The sequence below is a fragment of the Haliaeetus albicilla genome, chromosome 4 (assembly GCF_947461875.1).
Source record: "Haliaeetus albicilla chromosome 4, bHalAlb1.1, whole genome shotgun sequence".
In the NCBI taxonomy this organism is placed as follows: Eukaryota; Metazoa; Chordata; class Aves; order Accipitriformes; family Accipitridae; genus Haliaeetus; species Haliaeetus albicilla.
Window position 1 is genome coordinate 2,945,166 of NC_091486.1, and position 24,480 is coordinate 2,969,645.

The window sequence follows — 24,480 nt, forward strand, 5'->3', positions numbered from 1 at the left end:
ATGCAAACAACAATCGGTATTTTTCCCTGCTGGACACACCAGCTGCCTTTGCCTTTACTGTGCTCAGCAATAAATGTTTGCAAATAGTGGAAGCTGCAATAAAACGAACATCGTATGTACAGCAACACTTCATAGCAAAGAATTAGTCATTAGGACTTTTGAGAAATTTGGATTAATTATTTTGAAACACGGTAAAAAAAGATATGAATGCAGTATGCTGCTATGAACCAGGATGGGCTGTTTTGGGGGATGGAGTAACACCATTTAGAGTAATGAGAGCAAGGCTGCTTGGAGGGAGAGAGCCTTGTTTACAAATATACAAAAGGTTGGATGGATTTGCATGGAGCTGTGGTTTTACTGTTGCACTTAGGTTAGGAAAAGACTAACAACATCCAAGGGCACCATTCCCGGCTCAGGGCTTCAGCTGAACTGCTAAAACAGGAGCAAGAGGAGCAATTTTAGCTCCTGCTAAAATTATTATTATTTGCAGTTGGCTGCATTCAGCGTGGAGCTTTTAAACCCTATTTCCTATTGTGGCGAGGTCCCTGGCTGGGCTTTTTCAGATGCACAGCTGTATTGATCCGCCCGTAGTGAGTGACCCCCTCCCATGGCTCCGCCGGACAAAAGGACTCGTTTCACGCCCAGCTGGATTCGCTTTGGGGAGGACATTCCTAAATGGGCTCCCTGGGGTCAGCCACGCACCACTCAAACGGTATTTCTGGGAAAATAAAATAATTCGCAATGTATTTAGTGATTAAGCCTGGGAAATAGCTACAATCTATCCTGGGCTTTTATTTTAAAAGGGGGGATTAAACAGTGTTGGAAACCCTATTGGAAAATCCTACAGCAGTATTTAACGGGAGGATAACTCCCACCCTCAGCCAGCCAGGGCAAACTGGAGGTCGGATGGGAGAAATACGGATCAGGTTCTTTGTCCATGCAAGCCACGTTGGGCAAGACACTTCGGAAATGATCAAATAACAGAAGTGATTTAATTTGCTTTCCTAGGAAAGAAACTAGCCTGGAGCTCGCCAGCCCACACCCAGGAGGAGCCTGGCTAGCAAAGTTCGGATGGAGCGAGCCCACCTCCTGGCACCGCAGCCCCCAGCGCGTTATTGCCTCTTGTCTTCAGCCAGGCTCGACACGCGCTGCTGGAAATTTTAACAAATTCACCGCCCTAAGGAAAGTTTTCCCGTTTGGGCGCATCGTTTCTGCTCCGACACCTGCTGCCTCACCCACAGGGCGCACGCTCGGCACTGAACCCACTTCTCCATGCCCACGCTGGGGCTGAAAACCTCTCAGAAACACCAGTCCCCCGTAGGCAGAGGCTGCGGGTACCTCCCGGTAGCCCCATAAAGCCTGGCTCCATCCCCACTGCCTCTGCTCCTGGGGAGGTGACTTGGAACTACATGGGCTGGAGACAAGCCAACGCCCTCTTTGCGATAAAAATGTATTTGCGATAAAAACGTACCCTGGCAAATGCAAGATAGCGGCGCTCTCTGAAAAATATTTTGCTTTTTTTTTTTTTTTTTGCTTCAGACACTTGTGTTAATTAAGCGAAGCTGTGAGTCACCACAGCGGACCTTTGCGGTGTCCATCCTTCGCAGCAGCCCACCGTTCAAGGTCAACTCGTGGCATACGGTCAAGCAAAATGAAAACTCTTCCTGCAAATGTCAACAGAAAAATCAAAGCGGGAAAGACGTTATCAGCACTGGCACAAATGAGAGATTATCGTGTTTCTGCAGCAATAACCTAAAGATAAAGGCAAAAATTCAAAGCAAGCTGATAGTTTATGTTGCTGCAGGAAAACCGATGCTGAATAAATTCATCTTCGGCAATGACACGTGAAGCCAGGCATGACCTCCAGACTATCCGAGTGCTTACAACAACACAAGGACACTGATGAATTTGAAGCAGACATCACTTTGACATATGAGAAAATCCAACGGATTCTGATTACAATATCCCGTGAAGCCATAATTAAGGCCTTTATGGCAACAAAGAAAATTGGATTACATTATTTCAGTGTTAAACAGCCAGAAGATTGCAGGAAAGCCAAAGTATAGAGCGTAACAAGCCATAGACGTCTCCGACAGAAAACAAAGACATGGGCAATTGCAGGATATTTTAAAGCAGTCTTGTGTTTTTCAAAATGATATAGGACAAACCCACGAGTGGCAGCAGAGGAAATCATACCTTCATTTTCTCCTAGTCTCTTCATGCTCCATTTTTTGTAAGTAATGTGCGTCATGTAAATCAAAGGAACTCTAAATGCAATCCACATGTATTCTCATTTCCTTCAATGGCTTCGCAGTAAGAACAAAGTTTTCCATCATTGCTTTATTTAAATGAATACATCATCTATACCACAAAGCAGGTGAGGAATGCTGAAAATCCCCGATACGCACTGCAACCACCTCAATTCTCCATCCTTTAAAACACCAGACCAACCCTTTAAGAACCAGAATCACCTGAATTAAAACCACAAGTGAAAAGCAGGCATGGGGCAGCTCTATCAAACTTTGCATCAGTTGAAAACCCTTTCCATTGCAGTAATAATAAACAGAGTTCATGTGACAGGGAGGAGCATTTGAGAACCTGCCCATGTCTCCACTGCCTTCCTCCATCAAGCACAGCAGTATCTGCTCCCTCCTCTCCATCGTTTCAAAGAAGGTGGTTCATGGTCAGCAGTTCTCTTTTTTGGTTTTCAGTTGTCCAAAAGAGTAGTGATTTGTCTGTTGCCAAAATGTCCTTGTCTATGTATGTCCTTGCTCTGAATGTAAATCCAAAACTCAGAGCGAGTGAAGCTCAGCCAAAACCACTGATTTTCCTTGGTTCTTTGTCAAAGCCTTGTCAAACTTCACCAATATTTTGTCAAAAATTCCTCCCAACCCTTGTCAAAATGTTGGCTGATTTTAGCACCAGACATTAAATTACAAAACAATCTCAAAGTAGGCAAACTGTGTAAAACCGTACTGAGGCACCCATTTTTACAACAAACCAACAGTGTCAGAGTTATGTTTTATGTAATACGGCGTTACCACAGTCCCAACTGGCTTTAAAACCTCTGCATTTTATTTTTCCACCATGGTCCCTTGGCCCAAGTGACTGCCTTAGTGCGTGGGCCCCATGCTCTGCATCCAGCTGTGCCTCCAGCTGTGCCCGTTGAGGAACATGGGTATTGGAGGCATTGCAACGTGTCCTCACCACAGTTCAGTTACAAATCTCAGATACCTAAAGTAAATAAAACTATGTATTCTCAAGCCAGAGAATAAAAATCATCTTACTCTTCAGTTATACGATAGATTTAGCGTGCACTTCACAAAACATGAATATCATTTGTTTTAATAAAAGGAAACCCACTGGGGAGTTGGCTTCATCTCGGCTCTCAATTCATCGTTTGCAGGTTGCATTTTGCTAGGTTTCTCAGCTGATGGTACATCAGTCACGTCCCATCAGATCACAGACAAAGGTGTTGGCATTCTGTAATATTGTTTTTTCTAGTATTCTCCATCCTCTGATACTCTTTCATAAAAAATATGAATGTGTCAAAGACTTTCAAGATTTATATTGATTTGTGACAGATCATAAACATTTCATCTTCTTCACTTCTCTTCACTGAGCAAAAAGAATCTGTGAAAAATTTCATTCTTACTTTGTTTTTTTCTCAACAGAATTAGCAAATATCCAGGTTGGAAATAATATCTGAAACACCTTATCAAAAATATATGAATTTTATCAGATTATTTCAGTGGATGGCCCCATCACCGTTCAGATTTCAAGACAGACTTTATGTTGCTGTGTACCTCTTCTATTTGTTTTTCTAAATGGGACTTGGACAGAGAGGTTGTATCCGTGTAGGGCAGGGGGAGAAAGTGTGCAAAACCTCCGAGGTACCATCTCCTGTGCTCCAGCGGGACCCACCAGCGTCTTGCAGCTCCTCCCCAGCACTGCATCTCCCAGGTCTTGGCAGAAATTAATTGAAAGTCTGTTCTTCCCACTTGTTTCCTTGTGTGGAGTATAAATTCAGAGATTAATTAAAAATTAGCAGAAGAACAGTGTTTTTGGAGGAATGAAATGATAGATGAATTCTAGCTGAATTTAGCAAATTCAGAAATGGCAGGATGAGTCCTTGTCGTGGTTTAACCCCAGCCCCACGCAACCGCTCACTCACCCCGCTGGGATGGGGGAGAGAATCGGAAGGGTAAAAGTGAGAAAACTTGTGGGCTGAGATGAAGACACTTTAATAGGGAAAGCAAAAGCCATGCACGCAGGCAAAGCAAAACAAGGAATTAATTCATCACTTCCCATGGGCAGGCAGGTGTTCAGCCATCTCCAGGAAAGCAGGGCTTCATCATGTGTAATGGTTTCTTGGGAAGACAAATGGCATCACTCTGAACGTCCACCCCCTTCCTTCTTCTTCCTCCAGTTTTATATGCTGAGTGTGAGGTTGTATGGTCTGGGATATCCCTTGGGTCAGTCGGGGTCAGCTGTCCCAGCTGTGTCCCCTCCCAACTCCTTGTGCCCCCCCAGCCTCCTCGTGGCTGGGGTGGGGTGAGAAGCAGAACAGCCCTTGGCTCTGGGTAAGCACTGCTCAGCAGTGACGAAAACATCCCTGAATTATCAACACTCTTTTCAGCACAAATCCAAAACATAGCCCCATACTAGCTACTGTGAAGAAAATTAACTCTACCCCAGCCAAAACCAGCACATTCCTCCTCACGCTTCATTTCAAAATGGCAAAATCAATTCACTTGGGAAAGAAAAGAGGTTAAACAGCAAGATTAACTAACCCAAAAATACCACCCTCCAGATCTCATCTAGGATATAATGAGATGTTTTGAGTTGACCTTGATGAAAAAAGAAAATTATTAATTTTGCTTGAATCTACTTTCTCTCAGTTCTGCTATTACTTTTAAAAAAAAAAACCTTAGCCATCCAGCTTTACTTTGCTTTCAGTATGAGCAAACTCGAGTTACCTGGAAATCTAATTTCTGTGAACATTCATAAGTCATGAATTTTTATGGTATAGCAAAATTTTGGGGCGTATAAACTCGCCCCCAAACCACCAATGACAGAAAAACAAAGCATAACCAGAAGTGCTCATTTGGAAGTCAAATAGCTTTGGGAAAATTGCATATGACATCAAATCAGAAGTAATGTCAGGATATCAAATGTCTACCTCAAGCTATATTGGAGTCAATTAAAAAAAACCAAACGATCTACTCTGGGTTTATTGGCTTGCTGAAAAGTGTCAGAGCTGAAGTCACTGGATACATACACGATACATGTTAAAGTATGCTGAACAAAACAGCCTTGTGTGTTGATGAGCCATAAAAGTATCTTCTTTAGTATCTATAAACTGAAGTAATAGGTATTTTTCTCTTTTCCCCTTCCAGTACGTAGCCCCTTCAGTCCTGCAGGAGCATCCTGCTGGGGAGCAGGGATGCAGCATCAGCTGCCGAGGCTCGTTCCCTGCACGGGCCAGGTGGGTGTTTGGGATGACGAGCAGTGACCATCGGCAGTATTTATACCCTCTGGAAGCACCGGGTTGCTGCCTAGTTCGAAGTAGAAGAGCCCGAGGTGGGCAATAGACCCACAGCCTCTGGGAAGCCTTCTGGTCACCAGCCACTGCCCGATGGCGGGACACCCCGCATCTAGGAGAAAAGCTCTTCCAGGGTCCTAACACCACCAGAGGTTTCCCTAACACCAAATATCTCCTCCGTTAGATATTGAAACCTGGCCTTTAGTCCCTGACTCAGCCCATTTTGGTGAGTGGTTAATGCCTTTGTTAGTGGTCACCATCATTAAGCACATCCCTCCTCCACACGGTCCATGGGGACCAGAAGACCTGACGAAAGAATCACCAACTTCTTCTACTGCTCCATGTTTTAATTTTCCACCCGAAGCTCATCCCTGTTTCCAGACCCCATCCCATTTACCTTCCACCGTGTACCCTGACCCGATCTGCTGAGCAGTGCTGCCCGCACAACGCCCACCTCCAGGATTGCCAGCTGCCCGCAGCATCGCCCGCCCAGCCCTGCCAAATCCCAGATAAGGGTTTCCCAAGGAGAAGGAAGGTAATTGCCATCGCTTTATGATTCATTTAATTACCTTGTGTTATGAGGATGATTATATTTGATTCCCACCAAAGTGACTCAGATTACACACAAAATTATTAACTGATAAAAAGAGAATATATTCTCTGTAATTACATTTTTTTGAATTTTTTTTATTATTATTCTCAACTGATATTCTGCTCTCAGGAAGAACTGCAACAAGCTAAATCTTAACAACAGTCATTCTGGGCAGGAAAATTGAGACTGTGCCATTCCTTTACACATGGACCCAAAACAAAGGTCTCCAAAATCTTGAACAACAGGGATAGGAATGATTCAAAGCAAAGAGCAGCCTTCTCCCACATTTCCATGAAGCCTTCTATGCAAGGGCATTGAGAGGGTTGCGGGGAGGAGGATGCTCAGAGAGAGGGCAGTCGTGCTTTCCTGGCAAATTATTTTTTTTTTATTCTATCTTAGAACCACTTTCAGGAATCCTTCTGGGTACAGCTGAAACCCTTTCAAGCTAGTAAAAGATCAGTTTGACTTTTATTGCTTCAATTAATCAGTGTGTTTATTCCCCATCCCAGGCTGCCTTTCAACACAGTATGGGAGAGCTCTGCCTCACAGGAGCGCTTGCCCACACGTGTGCAAGGAGCCGGCAGTCCTCCCTGCCCCGACAGTGGGGAAGAGCAGGCTACAGCAATTGGCTTTTTTTCTTTTTTTTTTCTTTTCTTTTCTTTTTTCTTTTTTTCCTGTCTCCTTTTCTCTTTCTCTCCTCTCCTCTCCTCTCCCCTCTATTCTAACTCCTATTCTATTCTATTCTACAAGAGAACCAAGTGCCTGGCACAGCTCAGCTAGGGATCCTGGAAAGAAAGGAGGGCTTTAGTATTTTATCAAGACTTTTAAGCTTTTTCATAACATAGGTTGCATCTTCAGAGAGAGCCTATTTTATATTCTGTGCTCCGTCCCTTTGGCAGGTGAATAATATCCCTCTGGCAGCCGGAGCAATTGCTTCCCTGGAAGAGCAACGTTAGGAAAGTACTGATGCATTTTATCGACTTGCAAAACTTTGGCCCAAGTGAGAGAAGTCGACGAGAGGTCATCAGATGCGTTGCATTAGCACAGACTGCAGAAATCTCCTGTAAATTAATGAAGGGGTGATCTTTTTAGATGTACGCCCTTTACACAGTGTGTCAGCACCAGCAATGTCTGCATGAGAACGGACCCAAAATCTGCATTACAGACCACAATGTGAAAGAGGAAGAGGGTTTGATGGAATTTAAAATGAGATAGCACACCTATAGAAATGGAAGAAAATGAAGCTAAAAATTACCTTGTAGGTTTATTAAACTTCCCCATGATTTTGGCCCATGAAAGGATTTGGATTTGATTTAAAGAGGAAGCTGATGGCATTCACTAGTCATACAAACAACAGGATGGAGTCACCCTGCTATATTCCCTCCAAACATCTACCCTGAGACTGTACATTTATATTTTGTTTCCAAATCCTACTATACACCATGCAGCAATTTCTGGCTCGTGCTGTAGCAAGAGATACAGGGCAGCAATTGCGCTCCCTTAACCTGCCGAATGACAAAAGAGTTGCTCCACAAGAGTATACTGAGAAATATGGGCAGATCACAGGCTTTAGGCAGCAACATGGGTTTAATTTGATGCACTGTTGTGCAATCATGGTACCGGCATAAAAAGACATCTGTATTGTTCAGGTGTACCTCACTGGGAAGCAAATGACACCATTTTCTCTTCCCTGCCAGTGCACAGGCTTTGCCCAGGCATCACTTTCCTCACTTACAGAGGAGAGCCCCCCGCCTGCCAGCTAAAAAGGGAAAATGAGAAAAGAAAACCTGAGCAGACATTACCTGGCATGAGAGCAGCATGTTGCACCTACATCCCGGAGAGGATGCAGGGACTGGCCGTCAGACCTGTGCAACTGAGCCATGGTACGCAGCAGCAGCCTCAAAATTCATTTTAATAAAAATACAAAATCTGAAAGCAACTTAAACACTATTATAAATATACCATTGGCATGCTTACTAAAAACCACAATTAATTCCAGTTTCCAAAGCCTCTAGGCAGGACATCAGGCAAGAGGGCTGTGAAATTTTCTCCAACATACACCTACAAAGCCAAGCCAGCAAGGCAAGCTGTCTGCAGGATTTAAGGCTCAGAACAAATTGAAAATCACTAATGGAATATTGTGCAGTTTGTTCATATTAGGAGCAGTCAAAAATCATACATAATGTAACAATGTACATGCAACAGCAGGCTCACGTGAGATAATTTAACCATGAGGAAATGGTCTTTGAAGTGGTCCCTGATGAGATTTTGCTTGTTCCTAAGAGAATCCAGATGTATTCCAGAACAGCGTTTTAAAACCACTTTCTAAAATTACACGCCCTCCCTGTCATTACGGTGCATTATAGTGACACTCTGCAGTTGGGATTTTATGGGGAAAATTACTTCCGAGTTGTATTTTTCTGTTAAATGCTCCCCCTCCAGTACCTGAACCCCCATTTTGATGACTGCAGGCATTTCATTACCCGACATACACGTTCCCTGGGCTTTGTGTTTTGCAGAAGATACATCGTGGGCCATCTGTTTTCCCTGGGAAGCTCATTAAAGGCTAGTAATCTTGGGGGTTACGGTATGGTAACTGTGAGTAGAAGTTGGCCTGAACAGTCATGGTTTCACCCCAAAATGTCAGCTCGTGGTTTTTAGAGCTGCAGAGTGGAGCAAACAAAGGGCAACCAGGCACCCTTCCTCTCTCGGCCGCTCCATGAGAAGGGAAATTAAGTGCATTATTAAAAGGGCTCCCTGACTTTGCACTTTGCACCTTGCTGGGGATCTTGCTGTGAAGCCGCAGAGCAGACAGCTCAGGAGGTTTGCAAGCCAGGAATATATAATTTTAAGATTTGTTCTTTACATTGCTTTGTCTCAAATGCGATAGAACCAATGTGTTGGACGCACCAGCTGGCTCGGACTGTGTAGGTCAAGGGTGCCGCAGCTAAAACAGAAAGATACCCAAACAGCCACAGAGCCCAAATTACTCTGGTCCAGGCTATAATTAGGTTCCTTATTGGTATTTTAAGGGAGACACAAACACAGACTCCTTGTACATATGTGGTGGGTTGACCCTGGCTGGAGGCCAGGTGCCCACCAAAGCTGCTCCATCACTCCCCTCCTCAGCTGGGCAGGGCAGAGAAAATATAATGAAAGGCTCGTGGGTTGAGATAAGGGCAGGGAGAGATCACTCGCCAATTACCGTCATGAGCAAAATAGACTCGATCTGGGGAAATCAGTTTAATTTATTACCAATCAAATCAGAGTAGGATAATGAGAAATAAACCCAAATCTCAAAACACCTTCCCCCCACCCCTCCCTTCCTCCCGGGATGAATTTTACCCCCAATTTTCTCCACTTCCTCCCCTCCAGTGGCGCAGGGGATGGGGACTGGGGTTTGGGGTGAGTCCATCACACGTTGTTTCTGCCGCTCCTTCCTCCTCAGGAGCAGGACTCCTCACTCTTCTCCTGCTCCAGCGTGGGGTCCCTCCCACAGGAGACAGTCCTCCACGGACTTCTCCAATGTGGGTCCTTCCCCCGGGCTGCAGTTCTTCATGAACTGCTCCAGCGTGGGTCCCTTCCCCGGGCTGCAGTCCTGCAGACCCAGACTGCTCCAGCGTGGGTCCCCCACGCGGTCACAAGTCCTGCCAGGAGCCTGCTCCAGCGTGGGCTTGCCACAGGGTTCCAGCCTCCTTCAGGCATCCCTCTGCTCCATCGTGGACCTCCCTGGGCTGCAGGGGGACAGCCTGCCTCACCGTGGTCTTCACCACGGGCTGCAGGGGAATCTCTGCTCCCCCTCCTTCTGCACTGACCTGGGGGTCTGCAGGGCTGTTTCTCTTACATGTTCTCACTCCTCTCTCCGGCTGCCATTTCTGTGTGTCCCAGCAACTTTTTTCCTTCTTCATGTTATCACAGAGGCGCTACCACTATCACTGATGGGCTCGGCCTTGGCCAGCAGCGGGTCCGTCCTAGAGCCGGCTGGTGTTGGCTCTGTCGGACACAGGGGAAGCTTCCAGCAGCTTCTCACAGAAGCCACCCCTGTAGCCCCCCCGCTACCAAAACCTTGCCAGGCAAACCCAATACAACGCATAATTAAGACCTGCAACCTTGCCCTAGCGTGGCAGGGCTAAGAGCCTTGCTGTCACCCCTGTGACTGCAGCGACAGCATCCCATGGGATCTGCAAGAGAGGGGATGCGCCGGGCATCCACATTTCCCATCAGGATAGGGGTCACAAGACCTCTTTTTCTTTCCTTTTTTTTTTTTTTTAAAGATTTGACCTTCAGAAGGAAATTCATGGGCAGCCCTAACAATAACCGACTTCCCCCATCTGTGTAAAGTGCTGGGGAAAGCTATCAGGCAAAGAAAATTGATTCCCTTTCAGAGACAGAAACAGACCCGGAGAGGGATTTTATTTCCCTGTAAGGTTATTATATTCAATGTTAACATTATTTAAAGGGTTTTGAATGGAGCTGTACTCCACAACACCTCATTATGGAGTAAAATCGTCTTAATGATTATGCTCTGCCAATACCCACTGCTTTATGGGGTGCTTTCATTACCTTTAGAGATGCTCTCCGTCTGGGAGTGATGTGCATCTCTCACAGCAGCCTGGCGAGGATGGGAAAGAAAAGGAAACCATCACCATGTAATAATTGTTAGCATTTCTGTCTGCAAAATCCCCGAAGTTGTAACAATTCTGTTCAAACACATGGGATTTTGCATTTTCCTGCAGTGCTTTTTAGCGCTAGAAGCCTTCAGAGAGTTTCATACATTAAACATAGGTTCTGTGCTTAATCTATTTGTACTGGCCGTTTCCTTTCCATATGGAACCTGTCAGGAGTTTAAAATAATCTGAAATATGGTCATTTATTTCCACACTGCATTACTAAGTGTATGAACGGCACTTATCACCCAGTAACACACCTGCAGTGCCGGCACCTTTACATTTGTGGAACTAAACACATTTATGCAAGTGAATAAGTAACACGGACTCATACAGCTTTTCTTAGGCTTAGCCAGGAAAGCTGTTCCAAATTTCCCCCCCCCCGAAAAAGTCTTCCAAGAAAATGAAATAACTTTGGGTTTTATAAAAGTACTGTCTGAAAATGTTTGCATTTTCAGTGAAAACCCCAAATCCTCTGTCCAAATGATGCAACTAACCAAAATGTAAGAGACTGGGAAAAGATGCTTTGACAAAATGCAATATTCCTTGTTAAATGTGGTGTTTGGCCAAAAGCACCCACAGCAATATGCCTCCTCCGGAGTAAGGTGTGAAGGGGTACTTACTTCTACGTTTGCACTTTGTAAAACTGTTACAAGAGAAATTATCTCCCACTTCTGGAGCCAAGAATACAAGGTGCTGGTAGGTTGAAAAGGCTCGTTGTTCACTCAAAGAACAATGTTAAATGTATTTTTATAGGGAAAGACTTAAGCTCTATAGATTAATCTTCTCATGAAGGAAAAGATTAACAGGTAACTTGGCCATAATATCTAGTGTATTTAATACACAGCACTCTGCAGTCTAACAGCAGAGTGCTCTGCAGCCTAGCAAGCAACATTATCAGAAGTTACCACAGCTGGAAGTTGAAATTTATTCTGGTATGACTTAAATTACACGGACTCATTTCCAACCTTACGTGCACTTAATAAAGGGAGTGATTTACCCAGGACTGTGGTGCATCCCGTGCAGCATGAATTGGGCGTTAGGTCTGGGTCAGCTTTTCCAAGGGCTTGTACCAGGGTCCTCTTCTCTCCCCAGCCCTTTTAAAAGCAAAGAAGTCCTGGCTTTCTCGGCTTTTTCCTATTAATTGAATCCTATTTAATGCAAGCGGGCCTATATTTACAATGAACAGGGGAAACATTTCTGCACAGGCGTTGGTACTCAGTGGAAACAGAGTTCTGCGCTGCATTGCAGCTTCCTTGCAAAGACGTTTTACAGCCCTTAGAAGGAAAGAATCCAGCGCACCGTGACCCTACAGCAGCCTTGGCAGGTTGCATCCCCTGCAGACACGCGGCAGTGGGGGATCCCCCCATCCCCAGCCCCCAAAAACCCAGCAATTTCCCTCCCCCCCTGGGCTTTGTGTCCCCACCAGCAGGGCTGGAAAGAAACAGCTCCAACTCTGACCTGATCCTACAGGACAAACAGAGGGTTTTAAACTCTTTTTTTTCCTCCCAGTCTGCTATTTGTGTGATTAATGGAAGGAGAGAAAAACTGGGTAAGGAGAGGAGAGAGTCTGTCCGGCCAGCAGCTCACCCCTCCGATCGGAGATGGATGAGATTGCTGCGCGCTGGGAAGAGGAGGCAATGAGCCGAGCTGAAATCCCATCCCAAACCCGTGTTTAATATTTATAGCTGGGTTAGAGCACCAGGAGGCTAAATCACACACGGGTTTTGAATTACTTGCGAGTTTTCCCCACCCTGTCCTCTTCACCTCCAGCAGCAGCAGCAGTACCTCCATATGGAAGCATCCCAGCTACGCACCCAGCCAGCTCTGCAGACAGAAAGCAATTTGCCAGTAAACATATGCATTAACCAGAAAATCCCCCCGGGCAAAATTCCTACATGAGGCTCAATGAGCCGCAGATACCTTAACGGAGTCCCCAAGCCCTCCAACAACTGGGTTTTAATAACTTTAATAACCCCAATACTGTGAGCTAAAGTTAAAGATTAGGTTTGTAGCTTTTATTGTACTTATTTGGGTGCAGGAGTGTTTTGAATAGCCTGTGAGTGGCTTTAGTTGTTTTCCTTGTCAGCATGTTGGCCCTGGGCTTTGCAGTTCGATGCTCAACTCAATTGCTTCAGTTTAACAATTTTTCCTTCTCCTAACGGCTTTAGTTTTGAAAATAGTCCTAAATTGCAAACTGGAAGAAAAAGAATCGTCGGGGTTTTATGGGCATTTAAAGTTCACAAGGAGGGAAGTCCCCTCTGACGAACACTAGCAAGTATGCCTGTACGTATGAGTAGAAAGCCATCTGCAATATCTCCTTCTGCAATGGTCCCCATCACCCTGCACTGCTCTGAGGGAGGCAACATCCAGACAGCCAGCACTTTCCAAAACCTCAGCAGAATTTATGAAGTGCTGCCAGCAGCCTCCACCTTGTTAATGCCTCTTCATTTGCAAATCTAACGGCTGGAGATGTTGGTCCTGCTGCATACGGGAGATGCAGGACTTTGGCCCCATCGCTGATGGAGGATGCCCAGCCGCACCAGCACGCAGCAGCCAGGTCAGCACTGGGATTTTGTGCTGGGGGAACAGAACAGTGTGGCCAGCCCCGTTGCTCCAGGTCACCGTCCACAGCGGTTCTTCCTCTGGTGTAGCTGCACTTGTGCAAGAAACTCGTTGCTTACAGAAGACCTTTTTCTTCCAAGTCTTTTTCTAGCACACCAGTACTGCTATTACCCCTACAAATAGAATCATAGAGTGGTTTGCGTTGGAAGGGACCTTTAAAGATCATCTAGTCCACCCCCTCTGCAATGAGCAGGGATGTCTTCAACTAGATCAGGTTGCTCAGAACCGCGTCCAACCTGACCTTAAGTGTTCCCAGGGATGGGGCATCTACAACCTCATCTAACCTACAAATGTTACCAGCTTCAAAGGAATTGTATCACGCGCCCATGCGGCATGCAGAAACAGGCAAAGCAAAAGTAAAACTGTAAATTATCTCTTTTCTAACAGGAACATGTTGAGTCACAAGTTAATTAACGGTAAGTTACATGAGAAAACTCTATAATGAGTCTCCAACTCTCTCAGTCAGACGCCCACAGTTTGGAGGAGGGAAGAAAGTGGGGGAGAACGGCTTGCAAAAGGATGCCCTGAGGAGCAGGACCAGGAGTGAGTGGCCATCCATAATGGCCATATAATGTGGTCATATAAATCCCAAGAAAGAGTTATATAGAGCATGATGAGAGATGTCAATGCTTAACAAAAAAAAGAGAAATAAAATGCCAGAACTCTACAAGCAACAAATTGCCAGAAAAAGCAAAACAGCTGAGAAGGAGTAATCTGATCCACATTTTTTTCTCATTTTCTTCATTAATTTTAAATACCAAAACTTACAGGAAGGCAAGCCCTAAAAAAAAAGAAAGATTAACTCTTTCTTTTCTGTATGAATAAAGAAGCATAGATTTTTCTAGTGATGCCTCCCTTTCCTTTGAGAGAATGGGACCAGAGGCAGCAGGCTGCTGAAGAAGTCAACACCCACGACAAGGTGGTTGAAGCTGAGAGCTATGCCAGCTTAAATCCCATCAGGGCCTCTAGCCCAACACAGGCACATGCCTCTGGATGGGGAGATTTGGGAAAAGCCTCGAAATCATTGGACAGTTCTGCTTTCCCTTCATAGGGTGGCTAAGAGGGCAAGGGACAGCCTTCCCTCCCATCGCAGATATCAGGACCAGATGGTCTTCCTGAGATCTGTTCTTTGACTCTGAATGCCACAGAAAATAGTAATCTTCTAAAAAGTGATTTATTCACAAGCCAACCTGTGAGACGCTCTCCGGTGCGATCGGTCTCTGGTCTGGTTTAGGATTGAGTGCAGAACCTGTCCTTCATCAGCTCGCCATCCTCCTTTCCTTTTCCCTGTCTATTCTCTATACGTAGCCAAGGGGTCATCACAGTTTGATTAGTAACATCCTGAATTATTGGGGTTTATCCCGTTCTGCATTTTTGACAGGTGCCAGGATAGCTGGTCCTGAAGGATTTGCTACCTTTCACAGCAAGACTGGTATGAAACAAGGATGTCATCCATTAGTGGAGACACCTTGCAACAAAGATAAGGACACATGGACCACAGTGGAACCTGTCACCCTGCTGTGGCACCAAGCGACAGCTGTCAGGAGTATTAGAAATGCCTCAAAAGCACCAAATCCACTGGGTGCACCAAGTCCTGCAGCCTCCACCCCACAGACAGGAGCTCCAGGTCCCTCTCCAGCCAAGCAGACATGCAATGTCCAAACTTACAAGTGTATCACCAAAGAGAAAAAAAATCCTGAAATTCTTATTGCCAAGAAGCTGCTTCACTGGCAACTCATATAGGTATTTCTTTTTCCAGCTTTAACCCCAACACGTACCTCCTTACCCTGTACTTCTTGTGCAGGAGGATGGTTGTGAAGACGAGACCCAAGTGGCTCAGACAGAAGAAAGCAGCTGGGTTTCATCTCCCCAACAAGCACTGGCCAGCTCCCATGTCCCCAAACTGTTTTCACTTTTTCCCACCGATGAAACCATGATGAGAAAAAGGCAGGAAAGAACAATTCCTGTTCAGTATGTGTTTCTACAGAAAACACAAAAATTGAGAGAGAAGACCTCTAACATCACCCAACCCACACACCTGCCAGCGCAGCAGTGAGCACCAGTCCCGGAGTTTCGAGACCCGCTCACACCTGAGCTGACAAAACGCACCTCCATGGAAATTTTACAGACTTACAACACTGACTCGAGAGCTATCCCAAACAAGAGTTACACGTTGCTGTGATTTAATCAGGGAGCAAATACTTCATGTGACCACCCGGCAAGGGTACTGGTCCGGCTGTGAGGGAGCAGTGACGGGCACGAGACACCCTCACGCTCAGCTCTTGCCTTAGGAGCTCACATATATATTTAACTGATGATGCATAAAAATCACTCGCTGAGCAAGGCGAACATGGGAGTTGTTTGGACAGGGTTAGCAGGTTTGCAGTATCCAGATGGAACACACAACTCCTCCAAGAATGTGAATATCATCTTTTTTTTTTTTGAGCAAATTAATATGGGCCACGAGCCAGACAGTGTCAAGAGGAACGCTCACATAAGGGAAGCAATCACACTGCGGCCCTTTGTCCTAATAAACCATCATCATATTTCCCATTGCTGCTGGTTTTAGAGCTAGAGCAAACAACCAAAGCAGGTTACCTGCCTGCTGACACCAAGGTCCAGGGATCCCCCTGGTTATGACGTGTACTCCACCGATGGCTAGGAAGGAGGAATTTCATCTTCTCCTTTGCTTCTCATGTGAACGCTTGGAAATGAAAACATATGCGCCAAGAAATCCCCAAAGTATTAATGAAAACTGGATGCTACTACTTGTTAGTTTCTAAATTTGATACATAACAGGAACACCAAAAAATGTGCAAAGGAATGTTCTTCTCCCCTCCACTAAACGACAAGCTTTCCCCTGGTAGTTTGCAATGCCGTCTCTGTTCCATAAAAACACAATAAAAATCACAGTGAGAAACACTAGAAGAGATTGACAGAGTAAAATAGGAACAAAATATAAAACCAAAAGCATCAAGAGTAAGCTCTTAAGTCTCTTCTTCCTAATCTTCCCAATGATCTTCTCCGCTGTTCTGTTTTATTACCTCTCAGAAGGGTTTCAGCTTTAATATATATTGGAATTACTGGGGAAGGGAAACATTTTAAACATTTAGGCATCCTAACTCTTTCAAGAGAGGTTTCTTAACCTTTAATCCTCCTTCCTCCACCCGCGGGCCACGCAATATGCAAGGCAAAAGGTCAGTAATGTGGACAAAGGCAATAGTCTGAGTCTAACCCACTTTTCTTCTACCCAGGCTATCCGCAGTCAATGCACAAACACACATCACTGACTTTTATTACTGCTACGGCCTGATGTGCTCAGTTTAAATACCGGCAAGTATTTAAAGCACTCAGCATCCATGCACACCCAAGCAGAAGAGCTCGTGGGGCTTACCTGGGCTAGTTATAAGGGATGGAGAGGGGCATGACCGGCCGACTGCAGAGCTGGGTCCTCTCCCCAAGAGCCCACAGTTGGCCAACAAAGTCCTTAGCTGATGTGAACCGGTTCTGCTCCCTGTACCTGCACCCTGGGATCTTTTTGGGGGGTGATTAGTCTGTCTATAATCAGCTCTGCCCTGCCGTCCCCACCGCCGGGGCTGCTGGCCAGGCTCGTTACAGGCAACAACCGTCACAAACATAACGATGGACGTGGGGTCTTTGCTGAGATGCCTGCCACGGCCCCGTCACTGCTGTGCACCGAAACGTTTCATCTGTGTTTTGGGATGGTTCCTGGCATGCATTTTCTAAAGTAAACATCAGCAGCAAAATCAGCTCCAGACCCTTAAAGGCTGGGCAGCTCGACAGGAATGCTTAGCACTGCCACGATAAATATTCACAAGGCGCTCCAGGGAGCAGCACTTTCATTTCCTCTGCCCTCTGGCTGATGGGGTGACAGTCCTGCCCTGCACGAGCTACAGACACTTTCCCTACATCATCGGGAAGACCAGAGGGACAAGCAAGCTCGAAATGAGACTGCCAGGCAGTAACGGGCTGCAAAACAGACATGCATACACTACAGCCACCCTGCCTCAGTGACCTTTCAAAATACACTCTCTTTATCCATAATGTCATCCCCTTGTGCCCACACTTACAAGAAATTTCATTTTTTCCACAAGTCAATTCACTCCCGAAAGCTCTCAAAGGAACAGCACAGACATGTGAAATAGATGCAGCCACTGGTGTACACGGGGACAGAGCAAAACAACCCACCAGCTGAAGGCAGCTTGCCAAAAAGCTTCTTCCTGGGGAAAAAGTGAACACAATGGAAAAGGATTAAGCTTTAAAAGAGATTCAGCCCTTCTGCTGGTTTTCCACACCAAACTGATTTACCCAACTAAATGTTTGGCCCCAAACCCTTCTTCCCTCAAACTGATCCACTCTAAAACTTATTTAAGGCAGAAAGGATGGGCAAAGGCTGGCAAGTGGGAGCACAAGTCTCCCTCCTCCTTGCTCTCGAGCTATACATTGCTATATAGGTTGATCAGAACAGGCTGCGAGCAGCTGAGCTGGGTTTGCTCCCAGGGGATGCTGCAGATGAGTTTCAGCATGATGAACTGGTGATCTTGCCATGACCTAATGGGACTTCTTTGTCCGTCTATGGAGAAGCCTTTAATGAGCTCATAGCTCATATGGTTTATCACCATAGTTGGTGATGAGCAACTTTGGAACAGTTGTAGGGAGATGAATAGAGATGCGAGTTTGAATATTCAAGTACACAGAGATATGCTTGATGACGCCTTTTGTTAGACACCCCAGTCACTGATTTATAATCACTGTCAAATGGAAGCTAAAGATAGCATTTGGAAGACAGCATAAAATGTTGGGTCTGCTGTATGGAGCTTAAATAAAACTATGTTCAAGAAAATTGCATGCACGTTGCTGTGTCTCTGGGTCACACGTAGTTCATCTACAGGTTTGGAACAAATATTAATTCAACTCCAGCTAAACGATACTTCAGCCAAAGCTGTGGCTGTCAAAGTTGTGCATCGACATTGGCCTTAGCCCCTTTGGGAAGTAATTGGAGATGCACCTAAAGATTCAGCAGGAAATCAGTAATATGGACCAGGAGTGATCCCTTCCAAAGTAGCACTGCAGTTTGTCCCCACTAGACCCATTTCTTCTGATCAGTAATTGTCCAAGAGGAAAATGGGATCAACTGATCATTTACACAATTTTCCTTTTTTCAGTAGTTTTAAAGATGCTGACAAATAAAAATGCAAAATGATCTGTACTAAGCAAGCTTCCAGCTGTGCTTTGCAGGCTTAAATTGGAAATGCAGCATGTGAACCCATAGCATTTCATGGTTTCATCATACAAGCAGGGCATTTCAGCTCACTTTAGTCTCCCTTTGATCATCTTAGTCTCATCTGTTCATATCATAACTTTTGAAAAGGATGCCTGATGGTTTTTTCTGAAGTTCATGTAAGAAAGTGAAGAGCCTTTATTTTAGGTTACCTTTGGAAAGGAGGTGGCTGACACATGCAAAATGTAGTTTTCAGTCATTTGTTTTAGTAATTTTGACATGAGAAAAGGAATCTGTCAGTGACAACTTAGTAGGTTGCTTGTTATTCCTAAACTGGTAAAAGAAAATATTAAACCTACTAGGAACGTGTTCTGGAAATAATACTACTTCTTACTTTCTAAAGCATAAATAGGTGTTGTGCCATGGAACTAGGCCAAAAATGCATTAGTGAAATAGCAAATTAGGAACAAGAGTTTGGTTACAGGAATATGTAATAGCACCTAACCAGATTTGTCAGCAGAAGCATTTTGCTCTCAATAATAAAGATGCTCTCCAAGTTAATAGGTTTAGCTTTAGATCTATCACAAGGCAAAATGCAGTAACTCGAATGATTATTAGTTCATCTCATTGTCTCTACCCAAGGCAGCTCTACAGTAACAATTTTACCCCCAAAGTACCAATGCTGGGGAGCCTGGACAGAGAGACTTGACACATGGATCCTCTCTCACTCAGTGACTCATGCTAAGAAATATTTGGGGAATTACTAACATGCAACATATCTTAATGCCTACTTTTTATTCCAGTTTTCACTAAAGGCATCGGAAGGTCTTCTATTGAATTTAATGGGCTCTGAATGCCGGTAGCAAAAATCCTGATGAGATTTTGCAAGAAGGTTTTCTGGACGGATCCCTGAGATTCTGGGTGCTACTCACCTCCCTCTCTGCAGATCCGAGTGGTGGATTTGCTCCCAACGCACAGGACAGAAGAGGGCAGGATTTTAAGCGTCCCTGCTATCGCATGGCAGCAGCATGCTTCACAGTGACTGATTTCCTCAAGCTTCCAGCCAGGAGGTTTGGTTAAGCTCTGTAAATTTTTATAGAAAGGGCCTCCAACTGTCCTGACTTACACGTCAAAAGAGATACTTTATCACAACATCCATCATCCACCCCGTCTCCTCAAAGTGGGAAGTTTTGCGATATCTGGTTTTACATACTGCCAGATGCTGGGCTCTCTCATTCACTGCCAGACAGGAACAGAGTCTCATAACTCATGGGCAACATACGATGCCATAAACCTTTTTGCAAGACATACTTCATAACCATGAGGGTTAAAAAGTATGACCCCATATATTTAAAAAACAATAAATGAAGAATATAGCGGAGTAAGTAGCCCATTAGGCATGGCACTATGTTTAAGCATGAATTTTGACTTCTCAGATTTTCTAAGAGAACACTTTCCAGATGGAAGAAGAAAGATTTACCAGAATAGAAACACCCTACAAAAAGACTGATTTTGATACAGTTCTGATGAGAACCTGTCTCCTTACCTGCCACCTAGCACATCTGGCACGCAGACCCAGAGCCAAGTGCCTGGTAGACCATGTCTCAGAGCAGATGCACGGCTGAGGACCACCACAACCAAGAGCCAGGACTCAGAGCACTTCCAGCCTGCCGAGCCTGCTGTCTTTCCCACCAGGAGATCGAGGGAGAGAGCTCCATCTCCTCCTCCTCCTCCACACAGCTCTCTCCATCCGAGACCTGGGACCTTGGTCAAGCAGAACAGCAATGCTCTGGTGTAGTCCTGATGCAAAACAGTCTCTTTTCAAGTTCAAGTTCAATGTGGAACAAATTCAGGTCACACTAAGGTTAGTCCAGGCTACTTCTGGCCTCCAACCTTGGTGACAGTCTCAGCACTGAACATATGATACGTAAATTCCCTATCTGCTCTCACAAAGAGGCATATTCGGAGTGGGAGCAACACCTCCCAGTCAAAAACGTAAATACCTCCTGAAACACCCAACCTGCAAACACCTCCCGTTCCACTTTCCAGACAGCCTGGCCACGTTGGATGTGGCAGAATCCCAGAGGTGCTGGTGGAAGTGATACCTGGAGAGAAAGGAGACGGGAATCCCCCCACTCTCCCCATGGGAGTGGGGAGGGCTGAAGGCAGCAGCAGCTCATGCTGCCACGCCAGGAAAAATATGCCTGTTTAATCCCTACCAAGCAAATTGTAAAGCTTTTAAAGCTCAACCTCACCCTCTTCGGCTGAACTTTAAAAGCTACAATAAGAATTGAGATGAATTAGTGTCTGCCTTACAGCTTCAGATCCACTTGGGTAACCACACATCAGGGCTCTTGTTCGAAGGAAGTCGCCACATCTGGAAATGGCACATCCCGGTTTAATATGCTTGATAAATTTCTCTCTTTGGTAAAAATGTAAACTGGTAGTTTACAGATACAGGGGAAGTTATGCTGGTAAAGCATTTCCAGTAAAGCTCCCCAAGCTCTGGCAGAGTTAGACCCAGCCAGTTATCAGGGAAATGCTCACTTCCTCCGTCTGTTCATTTGGGTGTACGTTCAAACGGGCAGGGGAGCTGAACGAGACACAGAGCAACGCCCTGAGATAAAGGAGGAAATCCCTTTCAGGTTCACAGAAATAGATCCGGGGGGGATGTCTTTCCAAAAAGAAAACAAATCATGTTAAGATTTATCTTGTGCATTTGCACCACTTACTAAAAAGCCTCTTTTCCCAGTGGTGGCGAACAAATCTCCCAGCCTAGTATCTGGAAATGACAGAAGAAAGAGATTGTTCATATAAACACATACATTTCCAGGGGAAGTTTACTCTTCCTATAGCCAGAGGATGTTTACTTTTCTTGAATAAGAGTATGTTAAAACCTTTCTTCCCTTCTGCTTCATCACCATTTCACTGGCACTTAGGAACAGACATTCCTCATTTCAAACACAAGGTTTAGCAGGTCAAGTGAAGGGAGAGCTGCAGTTGTATATGCAAGAAAAAATAAATGCAGGGAATGAAATGAAATGAATAAACAAAGAGGCCGAGTCAGAGCTTAGAGAAGAGAAGTTCCCCAACGGGGCAGTGACACAGGCAGGCAATGTGATTGCTGAAGACTGTCAACAAAAAGAGCACGAGCCTGGGGCTAAGTTCTGCAGGTCAGACCCACGGTGCTCCTAAATGTCACGGGGACCACAGGCTGAGACCCTCCTCCCTCCCTCTGCCATTGCTCATGAAGCACTTTTGAACCACAGGGAACGGACCGGCACGCTATGAGAGTCGGCTGGCTTTTGGTATGCTCAGTTACTGATTTGCTGCGAGCAGGTTTTAGAGATCAAAAATCAATGTCAACGATTTTAACTCTGGTTTAACAAAGTCCTAATGAAGTTTAATGGATGCCATTAGGTAAATTGCAAGTGCCAGCACTATCCATCATTGCACAGAAATGGAGATACTTTAAAATGCATTTTAAAGTTTCTTATATAAGTACAGTAAGAATAAAGAATATCTCATTATTTTTATGGCCGCTTAACGAGCTTCTGCAGTATTCAGATAAGCACCTACAAACGAAAAACCACTGCTCTCATCATCAGGTCCAATTCCACTGCCTTCAGATGAATCACACCTGATTAACTGCAGGGTGAACTGGGCCATAAAAGCAGCAAAGATCCACATTAAGGATGAAACCCTGGCTTTGGGAAAATAGGCAAAAGCTGCAATTCTAATGCTTATGGAAGAATTCCAAAAGCCTCTATCTGGACAGGCTTAAAAAGATTTTACCTTTCAGTTAATGAATAAAGATGAAGACAAAGAGGTTTTGATTAAGGTCATGGTTCTGCAACAAGTGAAGAGGACAGGAGAACCCCCTCGAGGCTGGGCTTTATATAGCAGCATACGTGCTTCAGAACCGTATGTGGTTCTCTGTAGAAAGACAGACAAACTTCCCCCGTACTGAACAGGACAGGAATCCAGGTCCATCACTCACAACCCAAGTAAACAGGTTACAACGGCAGCGCCGCAGAGCTCAGCAGATACCAAAGACACCACGTCTATCTGTGCCACAGTAGGTGCTGGCTGACAAACACCAAACTGTCCAGTAGCATTTGATGTTTGTGTGAGAAGAGCTCTCAGATTTTCATGAACACAGAAGCACCTGATCACAGGAAAAGCCACATTTCCACGCTGGATCTCTGGAGCTCTCCAGTCCAATTCCAGGACCTCATCCCACTGAGTTTTGAAGACCTCCAAGAACAGAGTTTCCACAGCTTCTTTGGGCCCCTGAAAGAGCAGTGCGGAGAAGGGCTGACAATTCACCCTTTGCTTGTCTTAGGTACCACAACAGCTTCTCAGAGGCACCTCTGGCTCCTCTGCTTGCAGACCGAGGAATCCAGCAAGTCTGGGGATGATGAAGGAGAGCACCAACTGAGGCTTGGAGTTCGGTTTTCAGGCAGAGGGTGGTGGTGACTGGAAAAGTTCCCTTTCGCATCGCTCTCTGTTGCTGCAGCTGCTGAGACTCTTCCCCGTGCTGCACCCCGTTCAAACTGCCAAGAGGAAGCCACTATCACCAAAAAAACCCCACCGATAAGGAAAAAGAGCATCTCAGTAACACAACAGAAAAAGCTGGTCGTGCACTTCAGGTTTCACTGTTAAAATTGCTGCAGGTTCCTGGACAGAGACTGTTTCTTCCATCTTTGTGGAAAGAAGTGTCCTGTTAGCTGAACCTATGTATGTATTTCAGAAAAGACTTTAAAATGAGGAATTAAGTATCATTTTGTGTGCATTCCTTCCTCTCCCCCAAACTGAGAAAAGTAATCTCTGAGGGAAGAATTTAATCAAAGCCAGCTGCTAATTACTTTCCTGACACCAGGGGAGAAGAATATTGGCATCAGAAAGATCTGGAAGATTTTCATGATTAATATTTGATAAATCTGTAATTGGATCGTTTGATTTTGCAGTCTCCTTTGAATAGAGGTAGAAACTTTATTGAAATTAATCTTTATGAATTCAGGCCACAAACTTCAGGGGATGATAACTCATTGATTGATTTGAGTATCTTGAAGTGCTAACCCTGGAGAGAGGATAAATTGGGATTGCCTAAGGACAAGTCAGTACAGACTGAATGTAATCCAGAGTGCTTTCCTATTAAAGGAAATAAATTACATTCTGTAAAGAGTTAAAGTTGAATTTCTCTAGCCTTTTTTTGCTTTAGTTCAGAGATTCAACAGAGAATATTTAATTTAAAAGCAAATGCGAATTGTGTGCTAACATTGAATTAATAAAACAGTTGAGTAGCATGCAATAGTGAGCAAATGTTCTCATGAAAAAATATGAAAATCAAAATTGCAACATTATAGTTATCCAATATATTGTTTAGAATTGGATATAAGAATTTTCTTTTGATTCTAATAGAATAAAGTTCTATTAAATGCCATAAGCACATTGTAGGGCTGACTATTATTACTATGAACAAAAAAAACAATTTATTGCTCTGATTTTTAGCTATTATGTATCAAAACCTTTAGAACTGGTTTATGACAATAACCCAGCAGCAAAGCAAAAAAAGTTGTCCAGAAATATCTGGCTGATAACTAAAGTAAAGCCCATGTGCACATACACTGAGGGATCTGAACGCCCAATCTTTTATTTTGAAGGTAAGAGACTAAAGTTCCCTTTCCTTAACAAGCATTGCTGCTTTGAACAGACAGCAAAGAAATGGGAAAAAATAAGAAAGAAGAGTCTTAATCCTAGTATTCCAATGTGGCTCCTGTGCATTTCCCCTCTACTGCAGAATCAA